This window comes from Ranitomeya imitator, chromosome 1 (genome assembly GCF_032444005.1).
Source record: "Ranitomeya imitator isolate aRanImi1 chromosome 1, aRanImi1.pri, whole genome shotgun sequence".
Taxonomy (NCBI): Eukaryota; Metazoa; Chordata; class Amphibia; order Anura; family Dendrobatidae; genus Ranitomeya; species Ranitomeya imitator.
In genome coordinates this window covers 557,986,395-558,005,682 of record NC_091282.1, presented here as the reverse complement: position 1 = coordinate 558,005,682, position 19,288 = coordinate 557,986,395, and positions in this window count along the sequence as shown.

Genomic DNA, 19,288 nt, shown 5'->3' with positions numbered 1-19,288 from the left:
GACGCCTGCAGACTATTCCATCTAAGTCTGCATTCCAAATGGCACTCCTTCCCTTCCGAGCCCTCCCATGCGCCCAAACGGTGGTTCCCTCCACATATGGGGTATCAGCGTACTCAGGACAAATTGGACAACAACTTTTGGGGTCGAATTTCTCCTCTTACCCTCGGGAAAATACAAAACTGGGGGCTAAAAAAATAATTTTTGTGGGAAAAAATTTTTGTTTTATTTTTACGGCTCTGCATTATAAACTTCTGTGAAGCCCTTGGTGGGTCAAAGCGCTCACCACACATCTAGATAAGTTCCTTAGGGGGTCTACTTTCCAAAATGGTGTCACTTGTGGGGGGTTTCAATGTTTAGGCACATCAGTGGCTCTCCAAACGCAACATGGCGTCCCATCTCAATTCCTGTCAATTTTGCATTGAAAAGTCAAACGGCGCTCCTTCCCTTCCGAGCTCTCCCATGCGCCCAAACAGTGGTTTACCCCCACATATGGGGTATCAGCGTACTCAGGACAAATTGTACAACAACTTATGGGGTCCAATTTCTTCTCTTACCCTTGGGAAAATAAAAAATTGGGGGCGAAAAGATAATTTTTGTGAAAAAATATGATTTTTTATTTTTACGGTTCTCCATTATAAACTTCTGTGAAGCACTTGGTGGGTCAAAGTGCTCACCACACCTCTAGATAAGTTCCTTAGGGGGTCTACTTTCCAAAATGGTGTCACTTGTGGGGGGTTTCAATGTTTAGGCACATCAGTGGCTCTCCAAACGCAACATGGCGTCCCATCTCAATTCCTGTCAATTTTGCATTGAAAAGTCAAACGGCGCTCCTTCCCTTCCGAGCTCTCCCATGCGCCCAAACAGTGGTTTACCCCCACATATGGGGTATCAGCGTACTCAGGACAAATTGTACAACAACTTTTGCGGTCCAATTTCTTCTCTTACCCTTGGGAAAATAAAAAATTGGGGGCAAAAAGATAATTTTTGTGAAAAAATATGATTTTTTATTTTTACGGTTCTGCATTATAAAGTTCTGTGAAGCACTTGGTGGGTCAAAGTGCTCACCACACCTCTAGATAAGTTCCTTAGGGGGTCTACTTTCCAAAATGGTGTCACTTGTGGGGGGTTTCAATGTTTAGGCACATCAGGGGCTCTCCAAACGCAACATGGTGTCCCATCTCGATTCCAGTCAATTTTGCATTGAAAAGTCAAATGGCGCTCCTTCGCTTCCGAGCTCTGTCATGCGCCCAAACAGTGGTTTACCCCCACATATGGGGTATCGGTGTACTCAGGACAAATTGTACAACAACTTTTGCGGTCCATTTTCTCCTGTTACCCTTGGTAAAATAAAACAAATTGGAGCTGAATTAAATTTTTTGTGAAAAAAAGTTAAATGTTCATTTTTATTTAAACATTCCAAAAATTCCTGTGAAGCACCAGAAGGGTTAATAAACTTCTTGAATATGGTTTTGAGCACCATGAGGGGTGCAGTTTTTAGAATGGTGTCACACTTGGGTATTTTCTATCATATAGACCCCTCAAAATGACTTCAAATGAGATGTGGTCCCTAAAAAAATATGGTGTTGTAAAAATGAGAAATTGCTGGTCAACTTTTAACCCTTATAACTCCCTAACAAAAAAAAATTTTGGTTCCAAAATTGTGCTGATGTAAAGTAAACATGTAGGAAATGTTACTTATTAAGTATTTTGTGGGACATATATCTGTGATTTAATTGCATAAAAATTCAAAGTTGGAAAATTGCGAAATTTTCATAATTTTCGCCAAATTTCCGTTTTTTTCACAAATAAACGCAAGTACTATCAAAGAATTTTTACCATTGTCATGAAGTACAATATGTCACGAGAAAACAATGTCAGAATCACTGGAATCCGTTGAAGCGTTCCAGAGTTATAACCTCATAAAGGGACAGTGGTCAGAATTGTAAAAATTGGCCCGGTCATTAACGTGCAAACCACCCTTGGGGGTAAAGGGGTTAAGAAGCTAATAATAAATAATTTATTAATTTTAAGTTTAATAATGAATTTCTAAAAAAGAACATAAATCTCTACAGTGCACAAACAAGAAATAAGTTACGAATAGTCTACAGGATCAGACCACTAAACTAGTCTGTATGATCAGACCATATTGGACTTAAGATATAATGCATATACAGTATATACAATGTCTTTCCCACTTAAGGATATATTTTTGGTTCCATAGGGGGAGACAAGAAGATACACAAAAAGAACAAAAAAGATACCAATAGTCTGTTGGATCAGACCACTGAACTAGTCTATATGACCAGACTAATATTGGACTTAAAAAATTATAAAAGTAAAAGGGGAGAAGCCAGCGCTGCTTGTGGTCAGAACGCAATACAAAAGTGCACATGCACATATTAATTTCTAACTCTATATCAAAATGAGACATTTAGCAAACAATTGAACAATTCTTTGAGCCACCCCGCCACGTCAAGGCATTCTCATACTGGGGCAGTCCTACTCTACGATTTTTATATTCGCTGAGCCATTACGGCATCCTAAATGTGTTGGAAGCAAGACCACATTAATCCCACTTTACGTTTTTTTATTTCGCTGTGCCATTACGGCCTCCTAAATGTATTAAAAGCGGGACCATATTGAATACAAACTGTACCTGTAGCATTGCAGAATCACTCCCATAGCGCCAGAAAGGGTACGTGCAGATAAAGGTCGACCAGGTCCAAACATAGTGACAGCGCCCCAGAGACCTGGTCGTTGCAGTAACATTGCTCTGCCACTAAGGGGAGTGATGGTATGTCTGATGGCACTAAAGGATTTCTTCTGACCAGGTATCACCAGCACACATTACACTTCACACTCCGGCCACTAGGGGGAGCAAAAGGTTTTATTTATTAGGCCACTCCTCACACTGGTAAAACTAGGGGTTGGATAGGAAGTTAGTCAGAAGCTGACTGGGTTGGATTCAGTCAACATCCCGTGGCAGGCAGTGTTGCTGGGAGAAGATTCAGGGGGGTCCCTGCCAGGCGTGGGAACCTGGCATGTTATGACCTGGTGGTCAGGACAATAATGGACCTGGTGGTTAAGAGCACACGGAATGACCTGATACTTACTGATAATAAAGGACGAGCTCTGGGACGTGGGAACTCTGCTGACCGTAATCCCTAATCCTATCAAACACACTAGAAATAGCCGTGGATTGCGCCTAACGCTTCCTATGCAACTCGGCACAGCCTAAGGAACTAGCTAGCCCTGAAGATAGAAAAATAAAGCCTACCTTGCCTCAGAGAAATTCCCCAAAGGAAAAGGCAGCCCCCCACATATAATGACTGTGAGTAAAGATGAAAATACAAACACAGAGATGAAATAGATTTAGCAAAGTGAGGCCCGACTTACTGAACAGACCGAGGATAGGAAAGGTTACTTTGCGGTCAGCACAAAAACCTACAAAAAGACCACGCAGAGGGCGCAAAAAGACCCTCCGCACCGACTCACGGTGCGGAGGCGCTCCCTCTGCGTCCCAGAGCTTCCAGCAAGCAAGACAACAATAAAAATAGCAAGCTGGACAGAAAAATAGCAAACCAAAGAAATACAAGCTGGAACTTAGCTTCTGCTGGGAAGACAGGTCACAAGAACGATCCAGGAGTGAACTAGACCAATACTGGAACATTGACAGGTGGCATGGAGCAAAGATCTAAGTGGAGTTAAATAGAGCAGCCAGCTACCGAATTAACCTCGTCACCTGTGGAAGGAAACTCAGAAACACCCACCAGAGGAAGTCCATGGACAGAACCAGCCGAAGTACCATTTATAACCACAGGAGGGAGCCCGACAGCAGAATTCACAACACTGGCAGGTACCTAGCGACAAGAACAGAACGTTACGGAACCGAGCCTGCACTACCCGTGGCGGTAACCTAAGAAAGAGACACGAAGTGAAGGATATTGTGGACAGTGAGAAACGAGATCAAGCACAAAGGAGAGCTAGTAGGAGTCGTGCCCGGAGAATGGCAACATCCTACTGAGGCGCCAGGAACACATGGGCTACTTGCACAGTGAACAAGTCTGTATGATCATGTTCACACACCACCAAGAAACCTGAAGACACAAAAGAGAATAGTAAAACCAAAAACACTCAGTTTGAAAAAATGTTGCAGTAATCCGCAAGTGCTAGTAAAAGATGTAAAAAACAGGGTATTTGGTTGATACGTTTTTTGCAAAAAATGTATACTAAGCTGCTCTACCAATCTTCACGGTATACCCTTATCAGAGCAGTCCTAACTAATGTATGCAATCCCTATCTGATGTATTTAAAAACCTGATCATCTGTATATAACCTGTGTGAACAGGGTTCAGAGAGGAAAAATCCATGTGTGCATACAGGGTAGAACAGCTTTTGTGCAGATAGCCCAAGAGGAGTGGTGGAACTCCCCAGTCTTGTAGACACAAGAGAACAATTATGGAAACAGGAACACATGGGCTACTTGCACAGTGAACAAGTCTGTATGATCATGTTCACACACCACCAAGAAACCTGAAGACACAAAAGAGAATAGTAAAACCAAAAACACTCAGTTTGAAAAAATGTTGCAGTAATCCGCAAGTGCTAGTAAAAGATGTAAAAAACAGGGTATTTAGTTGATACGTTTTTTGCAAAAAATGTATACTAAGCTGCTCTACCAATCTTCACGGTATACCCTTATCAGAGCAGTCCTAACTAATGTATGCAATCCCTATCTGATGTATTTAAAAACCTGATCATCTGTATATAACCTGTGTGAACAGGGTTCAGAGAGGAAAAATCCATGTGTGCATACAGGGTAGAACAGCTTTGGTGCAGATAGCCCAAGAGGAGTGGTGGAACTCCCCAGTCTTGTACAGAGTTAGGTTCGTCATACAACAATCCGAGCGCCTGAAAAAATGCATCTACATTCAATAATGCCGGATTCCCTGTTTCAAGAGCAAATGCCCAGTCTTGAGGATCACCACGCAGTAAGGGTATGATGATTTTCACTTGCTGAATGGGATCACCAGAAGAACGGGGTTTCAGAGCAAGAAACAATTTGCAGCTATTTTTAAAGTTCAAAAACTTGGATCTGTCCCCAAAAAACAAATCAGGAGTAGGAATTCTTGGCTCTAGAGCCGGAGTCTGAACAATATAATCTTGGATACTCTGGACTCTTGCAGGTTATATACAGATGATCAGGTTTTTAAATACATCAGATAGGGATTGCATACATTAGTTAGGACTGCTCTGATAAGGGTATACCGTGAAGATTGGTAGAGCAGCTTAGTATACATTTTTTGCAAAAAATGTATCAACCAAATACCCTGTTTTTTACATCTTTTACTAGCACTTGCGGATTACTGCAACATTTTTTCAAACTGAGTGTTTTTGGTTTTACTATTCTCTTTTGTGTCTTCATCCTACTGAGGCGCGTAGCCGGTGCCCGGAACACTGAGGAAGTGACTGACTTTATGCCTTACTTCAAATACCGCAGGACAGTTTATTATAGGTTGGCTGTCTACATTACATCACCTAAGCAGACATAGGGGGCAACGCGTGGAGAGGGGCGTCTCTAGGGTCCCGGATGAGCTCCGAGCCTACCCGTCAAACGGGTGCGTCCTAGCCATAACATACTGGGGGATGGAGAACTAGAAAGAACTGGAACGAATTAGAACGAACGAGAATAGAAGTTGCGAGGACTATCCCGAATGCTCAGCAGGGAAGCACTACAACACACAGGCGCTAGTGGTAGGCAACGATTTCCACCTGCAAAGGGAACTCTGGATGTGCCTTTGGACCGGCCGGTCTCAGACAGCCCTGTTAACTGTGCTCTGGATTGCGGATCCCGAAGTCTTCAGTAAAGAGGTAAAGAGACTGCAACCCTGTGTCCTCGTTATTGTCTGCACCTCACACCATCACCATCCACCTTACTGGGAAGCCCTGGGGACATACTTCACCTGTGGGAAGGTATACCATCTAGCTGCCATCACATCACCCCAGTGGACCCCAAGCAGCGTCGGTCACCCTGACCGAACACCACAGGTGGCGTCACAAACCTTTGACAGACTCGTATCACCTTTCATTGAGCGCCACTTGGCAGGGTCACGGACCGGGTCCAGCCACCGTGACATCCCCAGAACTGAGGCAGCAGAGGACCGGTACCGAGAAACCCGTGGCCCTGCATCTGGGGGCGCTTAATAGACATTTCAGATCTGACCTCCACACTGCCTGACTAGCACCACAGATAAAGAGTGAGACAGGCCCAGACACAGGTACACAATCAAACATACTGTACTGTATATGTGTACAGCAGTCTAGATCCATCACAATGAAAACAGAAAGAATGGCGTGCATAACCCAGCACGCACAGCAACAGTGATGGTCAGCCACAAACCAATATCAGAGTAAAAGGGGAGAAGCCAGCGCTGCTTGTGGTCAGAACGCAATACAAAAGTGCACATGTGTTATGATCTGGTGGTTTAGGAGCAACATGGGACGAGCTCTGAAGGAGGTGGTATCTGTACTGACCGCAAACCCTAAACCTAGCAGCACAACTAGAAATAGCCGTGGGGGGTACCTGACACTCCCTAGACCCCTCGGCACAGCCTAAGATCTAACTTCCCCTAAAGACAGAAACAGGAAACCTATCTTGCCTCAGAGAAAATCCCCAAAGGAAAGATAGCCCCCCACAAATATTGACGGTGAGAGGAGAGGGAAATAACATACGCAGAAATGAAATCAGATTTTAGCATAGGAGGCCATACTAGCTAGATAGATAGGACAGGACAGGATACTGTGCGGTCAGTATAAAAACTACAAAAAATCCACACAGAGTTTACAAAAATCTCCACACCTGACTAAAGGTGTGGAGGGTAAATCTGCTTCCCAGAGCTTCCAGCTTAACTGAATTAATCCATACTGACAAGCTGGACAAAAACATAGAATGCACCGAACAATGAAGTCCACAACATGTGGACAGAAAAGAGGAAGCAAGGACTTATCTTTGCTGAACTGGTCAGGATATCAGGGAAAACCAAGAGAGATGTGAATCCAACCAGGAACCATTGACAAGAGGCACAAGCTGAAGGGGAGAGCCAGGCTAAATAGCCGAGCAGAATAGACAATTAGTGGAAGCAGCTGCTGACTGCTAAATCCAAAAAGCAGCCATTCCACTTAAAACCACTGGAGGGAGCCCAAGAGCAGAACTCACAAAAGTGCCACTTACAACCACCGGAGGGAGCCCAAGAGCGGAATTCACAACAGTACCCCCCCTTGAGGAGGGGTCACCGAACCCTCACCAGAGCCCCCAGGCCGATCAGGACGAGCCAAGTGAAAAGCACGAACCAAATCGGCGGCATGGACATCGGAGGCAACAACCCAAGAATTATCCTCCTGGCCATAACCCTTCCACTTGACAAGATACTCAAGCCTCCGCCTTCGAAAAACAAGAATGCAAAATTTTCTCAACCTCATATTCCAACTCTCCCTCAACCAACACCGGGACAGGAGGATCAACCGAGGGAACAACGGGCACCACATATCTCCGTAACAAAGATCTATGGAAAACATTATGAATGGCAAAAGAGGCTGGAAGAGCCAAACGAAAAGACACCGGATTGATAATTTCAGAAATCTTATAAGGACCAATAAAACGAGGCTTAAACTTAGGGGAAGAAACCTTCATAGGAACATGACGAGAAGACAACCAAACCAAATCCCCCACACAAAGCCGGGGAGTGGACCAACACACCGACGGCGGTTAGCAAAACGTTGAGCCTTTTCCTGAGACAACGTCAAATTGTCCACCACATGAGTCCAAATCTGCTGCAGCCTGTCAACCACAGAATCCACACCAGGACAATCAGAAGGCTCAACCTGCCCCGAAGAAAAACGAGGATGAAAACCAAAATTACAAAAGAAAGATGAGACCAAAGTAGCCGAACTAGCCCTATTATTAAGGGCAAACTCGGCCAACGGCAAGAAAGACACCCAATCATCCTGATCAGCAGACACAAAGCATCTCAAATAGGTTTCCAAGGTCTGATTAGTTCGCTCAGTTTGGCCATTAGTCTGAGGATGAAACGCTGAAGAAAAAGACAAATCAATGCCCATCCTAGCACAAAAGGCCGCCAAAACCTAGAAACAAACTGAGAACCTCTGTCAGACACAATATTCTCCGGAATGCCATGCAAACGAACCACATGCTGAAAAAACAATGGAACCAAATCTGAGGAGGAAGGCAACTTGGGCAAAGGTACCAGATGGACCATTTTAGAGAACCGGTCACAAACCACCCAGATAACAGACATCTTCTGGGAAACAGGAAGATCCGAAATAAAATCCATGGAAATATGTGTCCAGGGCCTCTCAGGGACCGGCAAGGGCAAATGCAACCCACTAGCGCGGGAACAGCAAGGCTTGGCCCAGGCGCAAGTCCCACAGGACTGCACAAAAGTACGCACATCCCGCGACAAGGAAGGCCACCAAAAGGACCTAGCAACCAAATCTCTGGTACCAAAAATCCCAGGATGACCGGCCAACACTGAACAATGAACCTCAGAAATTACCTTACTTGTCCATCTATCAGGAACAAACAGCTTCCCCACAGGACAGCGGTCAGGTTTATCAGCCTGAAATTCCTGAAGCACCCGCCGCAAATCAGGGGAGATGGCAGAAAGAATCACCCCTTCCTTCAGAATGCCAACCGGCTCAAGGACTCCAGGAGAACCAGGCAAAAAACTCCTAGAGAAGGCATCAGCCTTAACATTCTTAGATCCTGGAAGATACGAGACCACAAAATCAAAACGGGAGAAAAACAGGGACCATCGAGCCTGTCTAGGGTTCAGCCGCTTGGCCGACTCGAGGTAAATCAGATTCTTATGATCAGTCAAGACCACAACGCGGTGCTTGGCTCCCTCAAGCCAATGTCGCCACTCCTCAAATGCCCACTTCATAGCCAACAACTCACGATTGCCGACGTCATAATTGCGCTCTGCAGGCAAAAACTTTCTGGAAAAAAAAGCACACGGTTTCATCAAAGAACCATCAGAATTCCTCTGAGACAAAACGGCCCCTGCCCCAATCTCAGAAGCGTCAACCTCAACCTGAAAAGGAAGAGAAACATCCGGCTGACGCAACACAGGGGCAGAAGTAAATCGGCGTTTAAGCTTCTGAAAGGCCTCAACAGCCGCAGAGGACCAATTCGTCACATCAGCGCCTTTCTTCGTCAAATCAGTAAGGGGCTTAACCACACTGGAAAAGTTGGCAATGAAATGGCGATAGAAATTAGCAAAGCCCAAAAATGTCTGAAGGCTCTTCACAGATGTGGGTTGAATCCAGTCATGAATGGCTTGGACCTTAAAGGGACACTGTCACCTGAATTTGGAGGGAACAATCTTCAGCCATGGAGGAGGGGTTTTGGGGTTTTTGATTCACCCTTTCCTTACCCGCTGGCTGCATGCTGGCTGCAATATTGGATTGAAGTTCATTCTCTGTCCTCCATAGTACATGCCTGCACAAGGCAAGATTGCCTTGTACAGGCATATACTACAGAGGACAGAGAATGAACTTCAATCCAATATTGCAGCCAGCATGCAGCCAGCGGGTAAGGAAAGGGTGAATCAAAAACCCCCAAACCCCGCCTCCATGGCTAAAGATTGTTCCCTCCAAATTCAGGTGACAGTGTCCCTTTAACAGGATCCATTTCCATAGATGAGGGGGAAAAAATAAAACCCAAAAAAGAGACCTTCTGAACTCCGAATAGGCACTTAGACCCCTTCACAATCAAAGCATTATCACGAAGGATCTGGAATACCATCCTGACCTGCTTCACATGAGACTCCCAATCATCGGAAAAAATCAATATATCATCCAAATATACAACCATGAATTTATCAAGATAATTACGGAAAATATCATGCATGAAGGATTGGAACACAGATGGAGCATTAGAAAGCCCGAATGGCATCACAAGGTATTCAAAATGGCCTTCGGGCGTATTAAATGCAGTTTTGCATTCGTCACCCTGTTTAATACGAACAAGATTATATGCCCCACGAATGGTCAATCTTAGTAAACCAACTAGCCCCCTTAATCCGAGCAAACAAATCAGTAAGCAAAGGCAAGGGTTATTGGAATTTGACCGTGATCTTATTAAGAAGACGATAATCTATACAGGGTCTCAAGGAGCCATCCTTCTTAGCAACAAAAAAGAAACCGGCTCCCAATGGTGACGAAGACGGCCAAATATGCCCCTTCTCCAAAGACTCCTTAACATAACTCCGCATGGCGGCATGCTCTGGCACAGACAGATTGAAAAGTCGGCCCTTTGGGAACTTGCAGCCAGGAATCAAGTCAATAGCACAATCACAGTCCCTGTGTGGTGGAAGGGAACTGGACTTGGGCTCATCAAATACCTCCTGGAAATCCGACAAAAACTCAGGGACCTCAGAAGAGGGGGAAGAGGAAATTTACATCAAAGGAACATCACTATGCACCCCTTGACAACCCCAACTAGTCACAGACATAGTTTTCCAATCCAGCACCGGATTATGTTCCTGTAACCACGGAAAATTCAGTACAACAACATCATGCAAGTTATGCAACACCAGAAAATTGCAATCTTCCTGATGTGCTGGAGCCATGTACATGGTCATTTGCGTCCAGTACTGAGGTTTATCCTTGGCCAATGGTGTAGCATCAATACCCCTCAAAGGAATAGGGCTCTGCAAAGGCTGCAAGGAATAGCCACAGCGCCCGGCGAATTCTAAGTCCATTAAGTTCAGGGCAGCGCCTGAATCCACAAATGCCATGACAGAAAAGGACGATAATGAGCAAATCAGGGTCACAGATAAGAGAAATTTAGGCTGTACAGTACTGATGGTAACAGACCTAGCGACCATCTTAGTACGCTTAGGGCAATCAGAAATAACATGAGCAGAATCACCACAGTAAAAACACAGCCTATTCTGACGTCTGAATTCCTGCCGTTCTGTTCTAGTCAAAATCCTATCACATTGCATAGGCTCAGGACTCCGCGCAGAGGACACTGCCATATGGTGCACAGCTTTGCGCTCGCGCAGACGCCGATCAATCTGAATGGCTAGAGACATAGATTCGCTCAAACCAGCGGGCGTAGGGAAGCCCACCATAACATCTTTAAGGGCTTCAGAAAGACCTTTTCTGAAAATTGCAGCCATAGCATCCTCATTCCATTTAGTGAGCACAGACCATTTTCTAAATTTCTGGCAGTATAATTCTGCCGCTTCCTGACCTTGACACAGGGCCAACAGGGTTTTTTCTGCATGACCCACAGAATTAGGTTCGTAATACAATAATCCGAGCGCTTGAAAAAATGCGTCTACATTCAGCAATGCCGGATCCCCTGATTCAAGGGAAAATGCCCAGTCCTGAGGGTCACCACGCAGCACGGATATGATGATTTTAACTTGCTGAATGGGATCACCAGAAGAACGGGGTTTCAAAGCAAAAAACAATTTGCAGTTATTTTTAAAGTTCAAAAACTTGGATCTGTCCCCAAAAAACAAATCAGGAGTAGGAATTCTAGGCTCCAAAGCCGGAGTCTGGACAACATAATCTTGGATATTCTGTACTCTTGCAGCAAGTTGATCCACACGAGAAAACAAACCCTGAACATCCATGCCAGCGCCAAAATCCTGAACCACCCAGAAGTCAAGAGAAAAAAAAAGACAAAACAGAGTGCAAAAAAAACATGGCTCAGAATTTCTTTTTCCTTCTTTTGAGATGCATTTAATTCATTTTTGGCCACTTGTACTGTTATGATCTGGTGGTTTAGGAGCAACATGGGACGAGCTCTGAAGGAGGTGGTATCTGTACTGACCGCAAACCCTGAACCTAGCAGCGCAACTAGAAATAGCCGTGGGGGGTACCTGACACTCCCTAGACCCCTCGGCACAGCCTAAGATCTAACTTCCCCTAAAGACAGAAACAGGAAACCTATCTTGCCTCAGAGAAAATCCCCAAAGGAAAGATAGCCCCCACAAATATTGACGGTGAGAGGAGAGGGAAATAACATACGCAGAAATTAAATCAGATTTTAGCATAGGAGGCCATACTAGCTCGATAGATAGGACAGGACAGGATACTGTGCGGTCAGCATAAAAACTACAAAAAATCCACACAGAGTTTACAAAAATCTCCACACCTGACTAAAGGTGTGGAGGGTAAGTCTGCTTCCCAGAGCTTCCAGCTTAACTGAATTAATCCATACTGACAAGCTGGACAAAAACATAGAATGTACCGAACAATGAAGTCCACAACATGTGGACAGAAAAGAGCAAGCAAGGACCTATCTTTGCTGAACTGGTCAGGATATCAGGGAAAACCAAGAGAGAGATGTGAATCCAACCAGGAACCATTGACAAGAGGCACAAGCGAAAGGGGAGAGCCAGGCTAAATAGCCGAGCAGAATAGACAATTAGTGGAAGCAGCTGCTGACTGCTAAATCCAAGGAGCAGCCATTCCACTTAAAACCACCGGAGGAAGCCCAAACGCAGAACTCACAAAAGTGCCACTTACAACCACCGGAGGGAGCCCAAGAGCGGAATTCACAACACACATGCACATATTAATTTCTAACTGTATATCAAAATGAGACATTTAGCAAACAATTGAACAATTCTTTGATCAATTTATGACTTTAAAAAATTATACGTATTGTGGCAGGGGCACTGTCACGGTATATGAGGGGAGATATGTGTCACTGCGTAAATGGCGTAAGTGATGTGGCGTCAGCACACTATGTGTTGGGAGGGTAACATTAAAATTGCAGACATGGACTGGTTTCAGGTGACACCTATAGAGTGGGAGGGAAGGTGCCCACCATATCTCCATCTGCAGAGCTGACACCAGCATGTGTACTGACAGGACCTGGGATTATGTCATGGTCAGGTGATCATCACATGGTCTGGCTTAAATAGCTTGACTTGAGAGTCAGTGTGTGTTGTGGGTTTGGAGAGAGCAAGTCTGCAAAAGGCGGCTCCAGGCGGAGCTGAATACACTTGGTGGTCTGAACAGGTGAATCCCTCAGACAAGTGGACTTTGTTGTATGCTATCATTTTTGTTTTACCCTTATGCCAGAAAGGCTCTGTTTATTTTGCTGAACCCTGCTATGGCCTATGCTGTCTATAATAAACCAGCAATGTGATTTACTACAAGAAACTTTCCTGTGTCTACCTTGGGAAGCAGCTGAGTGTTCTAACCCCTCACAGTATGTACACATTATTATACTGTCTTTCCCACTTGAGGATATATTATTGGTACAGAATTTTAACACATGAAGATATATAGATATAGTGTTTGATTATCCCAGATGATACCACATATAGCCTATGTATCCCTGAGATGTCCTAGTAATAACTCCAACTAGTAGCGGAGGTTGGCACCCTAGATAATGAGGTTTTCGGCACCCCTGCACAACGGCGACTGTCCCTAGATACCCCTGTATATACCCTGTTATATCAGAAGGACCATAGGGGATCCTATACTAGACATAGCCCAACTGTCTAGTATGGAAAAGAAATGGAGAGCAGTATATAGGATAAGATAGAATGATACTAATCATTATGATGTTAACGAGTAGAGATAGGCTGCATGCCTCTGCCTCAACACATTTCCCCCAATACGGTTCATCAGGAGGCCCAACTCATGTGAGGTACAGATTTATTTGATGGTCATAAGTCTATTGGGGTATATTGTGAACAAGCATTCCTAGGAACACTCATATGACAGTAATTGTGTAGTTTATATAGGCTGCCGATCACCCAAGGATCAAGAAATTCTATTACTGATCATTCAGTGTGTAACGAATGAAGTTCACATTCGTTTTTATTTAGGTTTAATGTGGAACCTCGGGACCACGGTCCGGGGGGCTCCAAAGGGGGCGTGACTACGTGAGCCCCAGACACCCGTGGTAAGTCCCCTCGAGCAGGGACAGAGTGGGAAGCCTGGAGGACACGGGTGCTACCTCCAGTTAGACCCCGAACACGTGGCAGCTGTCCCAGCAGGACAATCGGACAAGCAGGGTTAGCGGGAGACGTGGAGCTAACCAGGTGATACCGGGTGTCTGGGTAGAAGCTGGTTCCAATGGTACTGGCGTTGTCCGAAGATGATGATGGCGGATTGGCGGGACGAGACAGGATTGCGTAGGTAACTGGTAGGTTAAGATCTGTGGAAACAGACAGTATAAGCGGAGTACAAGCGAAAGCACTTCAGAAATAGGAGCACATGCAGACAGGAACCGGAAGTAAGCAACAATGGATACTCCCTATGGTGGAGGAGCTAGAAATAGCAAAGGATAACACGCCATTGGCTAGAAGCATATTTTAAAAATGCGCGCTGTCTCTTTAAGAGACTGGGAATGAGCGCGTGCCCTAAACACTCTGCCTGAGAAGCTGCTGGAAGCATGCCAGGAAGCAGGAGAGGGAGGAGGAGGGGAAGCAGCATCCTGACAGCTTGAAGCCAGCACAAAGCGGGATTCCTGATGGGGACCCCGCAAAGGTACAAGAGACCGGACCGGGTGTAACACAGTGCACATCTGAAGTGGGGTCGGCCTGTTTAAAGAGGCTACTAAACATGTTGCCGATTGGCAGTTGTTTATCGCTGTGTAAATGGACTGGTGAACTGTAAATGAACCAAATCGAAATTGATCAGAAACACTGTCCCTTTCGAATGAATGAAACTAGAATTTATTGGTGATTATGGAAAAGTGACAACAGCAGGTCTGAGCCTAAAACGTGTTTAGTAAGGTTGTCACCATCAATATTTGTGAAACATTTAGATGAAGAATTATTGTTCCATGCAAAATGTTTTCAGAGTTTCTGTGATTGTTTCCCCTAATTTTAATATATTGATTGCAAGGCAGTGGTGTTTCCATCAGTGAATTAGTGAGACAGTGACCCAGATAAGTTTAACACACAGTCTTTATTTGCCAACCGTACAAAATAAACTTTAAATTTTTCCATCTGGTTCGTGGCCAGAATGTCCATGTACAGTCCGCCTGCACCACTGTAGGAATCTCAAGTGCTTAATGGCTTTGCCCAAGTCTCTGGCTCTGGTCTGTGTTGAACCTTACACAGCAGGCACACACACACACAGAACTTCCAGCTCTGCTGTACAAGAAAACAACACTGACACACCAAACCCATACCTTCATATGTGAATCGTGGCCATGGGCCACCAGAAAGACCCTAACTTGAGTGAAAGATCCATCCCACTAGCTTCCTTTAGATGTCTCTAAAAACCCTTGTCTGGTTTTCCTAAATTTGACTTGGTCAATTAACTTGACCCATCACACTGCCTCCACCATGTTTTGCAGAGGATATGGTGTGCTTGGGATCAGGAGTTGTTCCAAGCTTTTTCCATACTTTCTTCTTCCTATCATTCTGTTACAGGTTGATCCTAGTTTCATCTGTCCAAAGAACGCTTTCCAAAACTGGGCTAACTTATTTAGATGTTTTTTGGCAAGGTCTAATCTGGCCTTTCTATTTGAAGTTTGATTAATGGTTTGCACCTTGTGAACCCTCTTTATTTGCTCTCATGAAATCTTCTCTTTATTGTAGACTTAGATACTGCAACACCTACTTCCTGGACATGGTGTTCTTCACTTGAGTGGATGTTGTGAAGGAGTTTTTCTTCAACATGGAAAGGATTCTGCAATCATCCACCAATGTTGTCTTCCGTGTACATCCAAGCCTTTTTGATTTCCCCAGCTCAACTGTTCATTCACCAGTTGGTTTCTTTCCCTTCTATGACCGCGTGTTGTGGGTTCACAGCAACAGGTTTCAAATGCAATGCCTCACCTGAAATCAGTTCCAGACCTTTTACCTGCTTAATTGAAAATGGATTAAGAAGGCTACCCATGCAGCCCATTAAGGAGATTTTGAGGTAATTGTCCATATACTTTGGTCTCTTGGAAGAAAAGCATTTGCATATTAAAAAGCTGGAATTCCTAAACCCTTTCTCCAATTATAATGTGAATACCCACAAATTAAAGCTGACAGTCTGCACCTTAAGCCCATATTGATCATATAACTGTATCTAGAATATGCTTTGGTAAACATAAAATTCCAAAATTTGTGCAAGTACATATACAGTTAGTTTAATTTAAACCTAAAAACAAAAGGAAGTCTTGTGCCAAGTATATAAAATTATATAAAAATCTTTGTTAGGACATATACACATTGTTACACCCGGTCCGGTCTCTGTACCCTTGCGGGGTCCCCGTCGGGACTCCCGCTCTGTGCTGGCTCCACGCGGTCAGGATGCAGCTTCTCCTCCTCCTTCCTCTCCTGCATCCTAGCGTGCTGCCAGCAGGTTCTCGGGAAGAGTGCTTAGGGCACGCGCGCGCTCGTTTCCAGTCTCTTAAAGCGCGCATTTTTAAAAATATGCTTCTGGCCAATGGCATGTTATTCATTGCTATTTCTAGCTCCTCCACCATAGGGAGGGTGCCAGAGCAAAAAGTATCCACTGTTGCTTACTTCCGATTCCTGCATGTGCTCCTGTTTCTAAAGTGCTTTCGCTAGTACTCCGTTTATACTGTCTGTTTCCACAGATCATCAGCTACCAGTTACCCGGCTATCCTGGACGACGACTGTTCTATCTACGCAATCCTGTCTCGTCCCACCAATCTGCCATCATCATCTCTGGACAACGCCAGTACCATTGGAACCAGCTTCTACCCGTACACCCAGCATTACCTGGTTAGCTCCACGTCTCCTGCTAACCCCGCTTGTCCGATTGTCCCGCTGGGACAGCTGCCACGAGTTCGGGGTCTAACTGGAGGTAGCACCCATGTCCCCCAGGCTTCCCACTCTGTCCCTGTTCGAGGGGACTTACCACGGGTGTCTGGGGCTCACGTATTCACGCCCCCTTCGGAGCCCCCCAGACCGTGGTCCTGAGATTCCACATTAAACCTAAATAAAAACGAATGTGAACTTCAACTTCTGTGCCTCCGTTTCCATTCGTTACACACATACAGTGGGGCAAAAAAGTATTTAGTCAGTCAGCAATAGTGCAAGTTCCACCACTTAAAAAGATGAGAGGTGTCTGTAATTTACATCATAGGTAGACCTCAACTATGGGAGACAAACTGAGAAAAAAAAATCCAGAAAATCACATTGTCTGTTTTTTTAACATTTTATTTGCATATTATGGTGGAAAATAAGTATTTGGTCAGAAACAAAATTTCATCTCAATACTTTGTAATATATCCTTTGTTGGCAATGACAGAGGTCAAACGTTTTCTGTAAGTCTTCACAAGGTTGCCACACACTGTTGTTGGTATGTTGGCCCATTCCTCCATGCAGATCTCCTCTAGAGCAGTGATGTTTTTGGCTTTTCGCTTGGCAACACGGACTTTCAACTAACTCCAAAGGTTTTCTATAGGGTTGAGATCTGGAGACTGGCTAGGCCACTCCAGGACCTTGAAATGCTTCTTACGAAGCCACTCCTTCATTGCCCTGGCGGTGTGCTTTGGATCATTGTCATGTTGAAAGACCCAGCCACGTTTCATCTTCAATGCCCTTGCTGATGGAAGGAGGTTTGCACTCAAAATCTCACGATACATGGCCCCATTCATACTTTCATGTACCCGGATCAGTCGTCCTGGCCCCTTTGCAGAGAAACTGCCCCAAAGCATGATGTTTCCACCACCATGCTTTGCAGTAGGTATGGTGTTTGATGGATGCAACTCAGTATTCTTTTTCCTCCAAACACGACAAGTTGTGTTTCTACCAAACAGTTCCAGTTTGGTTTCATCAGACCATAGGACATTCTCCCAAAACTCCTCTGGATCATCCAAATGCTCTCTAGCAAACTTCAGACGGGCCCGGACATGTACTGGCTTAAGCAGTGGGACACGTCTGGCACTGCAGGATCTGAGTCCATGTTGGCATAGTGTGTTACTTATGGTAGTCCTTGTTACATTGGTCCCAGCTCTCTGCAGTTCATTCACTAGGTCCCCCCGCGTGGTTCTGGGATTTTTGCTCACCGTTCTTGTGATCATTCTGACCCCACGGGGTGGGATTTTGCGTGGAGCCCCAGATCGAGGGAGATTATCAGTGGTCTTGTATGTCTTCCATTTTCTAATTATTGCTCCCACTGTTGATTTCTTCACTCCAAGCTGGTTGGCTATTGCAGATTCAGTCTTCCCAGCCTGGTGCAGGGCTACAATTTTGTTTCTGGTGTCCTTTGACAGCTCTTTGGTCTTCACCATAGTGGAGTTTGGAGTCAGACTGTTTGAGGGTGTGCACAGGTGTCTTTTTATACTGATAACAAGTTTAAACAGGTGCCATTACTACAGGTAATGAGTGGAGGAAAGAGGAGACTCTTAAAGAAGAAGTTACAGGTCTGTGAGAGAAAGAAATCTTGATTGTTTGTTTCTGACCAAATACTTATTTTCCACCATAATATGCAAAAAAAATGATAAAAAAACAGACAATGTGATTTTCTGGATTTTTTTTTCTCAGTTTGTCTCCCATAGTTGAGGTCTACCTATGATGTAAATTACAGACGCCTCTCATCTTTTTAAGTGGTGGAACTTGCACTATTGCTGACTGACTAAATACTTTTTTGCCCCACTGTATATAGGTAAAAAATATTTTTTTCTAGGGGTGGATACAAATACAAAAAATTACTGCATTCAGGGAATGTACTATAAGTTTATCAATGATTAACTGACTCAATATGTTTATATGATTAACCAATTAATTGATTAAAAAAAATTTCAGGATTGTATATAACCAATGTATGTACATTAGAAAAAAAGGAATGGTATCATAAAGTGCTTTTAGTGCAAATAGTACAAATAATTATACTTGCTGAAAATAAATTAAATATAGGTAAGGTACCTTATAGTAAGGGTGGTTAGCAGCATACCGTATTTTTCGCTTTATAAGATGCACCCCAAATTTGGTGAAGAATACGAGAAAAAAATATATTTTTTATGTTAAATGGGGGTCTGTTTATAATGTCAGTGCCCGTCTTACAAATCATATATATTTCCTTCATCCTGGTATCTATATAACCTCATTCCTTGGCCTCCTTGTGGTGCTGGCACATGGCCCCCCTGTGCTGCTGGCAGGCACATAGCCCTCCTGTGCCGCTGGCAGGCACATCGCCACCCCGGTCTCTATATGCCCCCCTGTGCTGCTGGCAGGCACATGGCCCCCCAGTCACTATATGCCCCCCTGTGCTGCTTGTACGCACATGGTTCCCCCGGTCACTATATGCCTCCCTGTGCTGC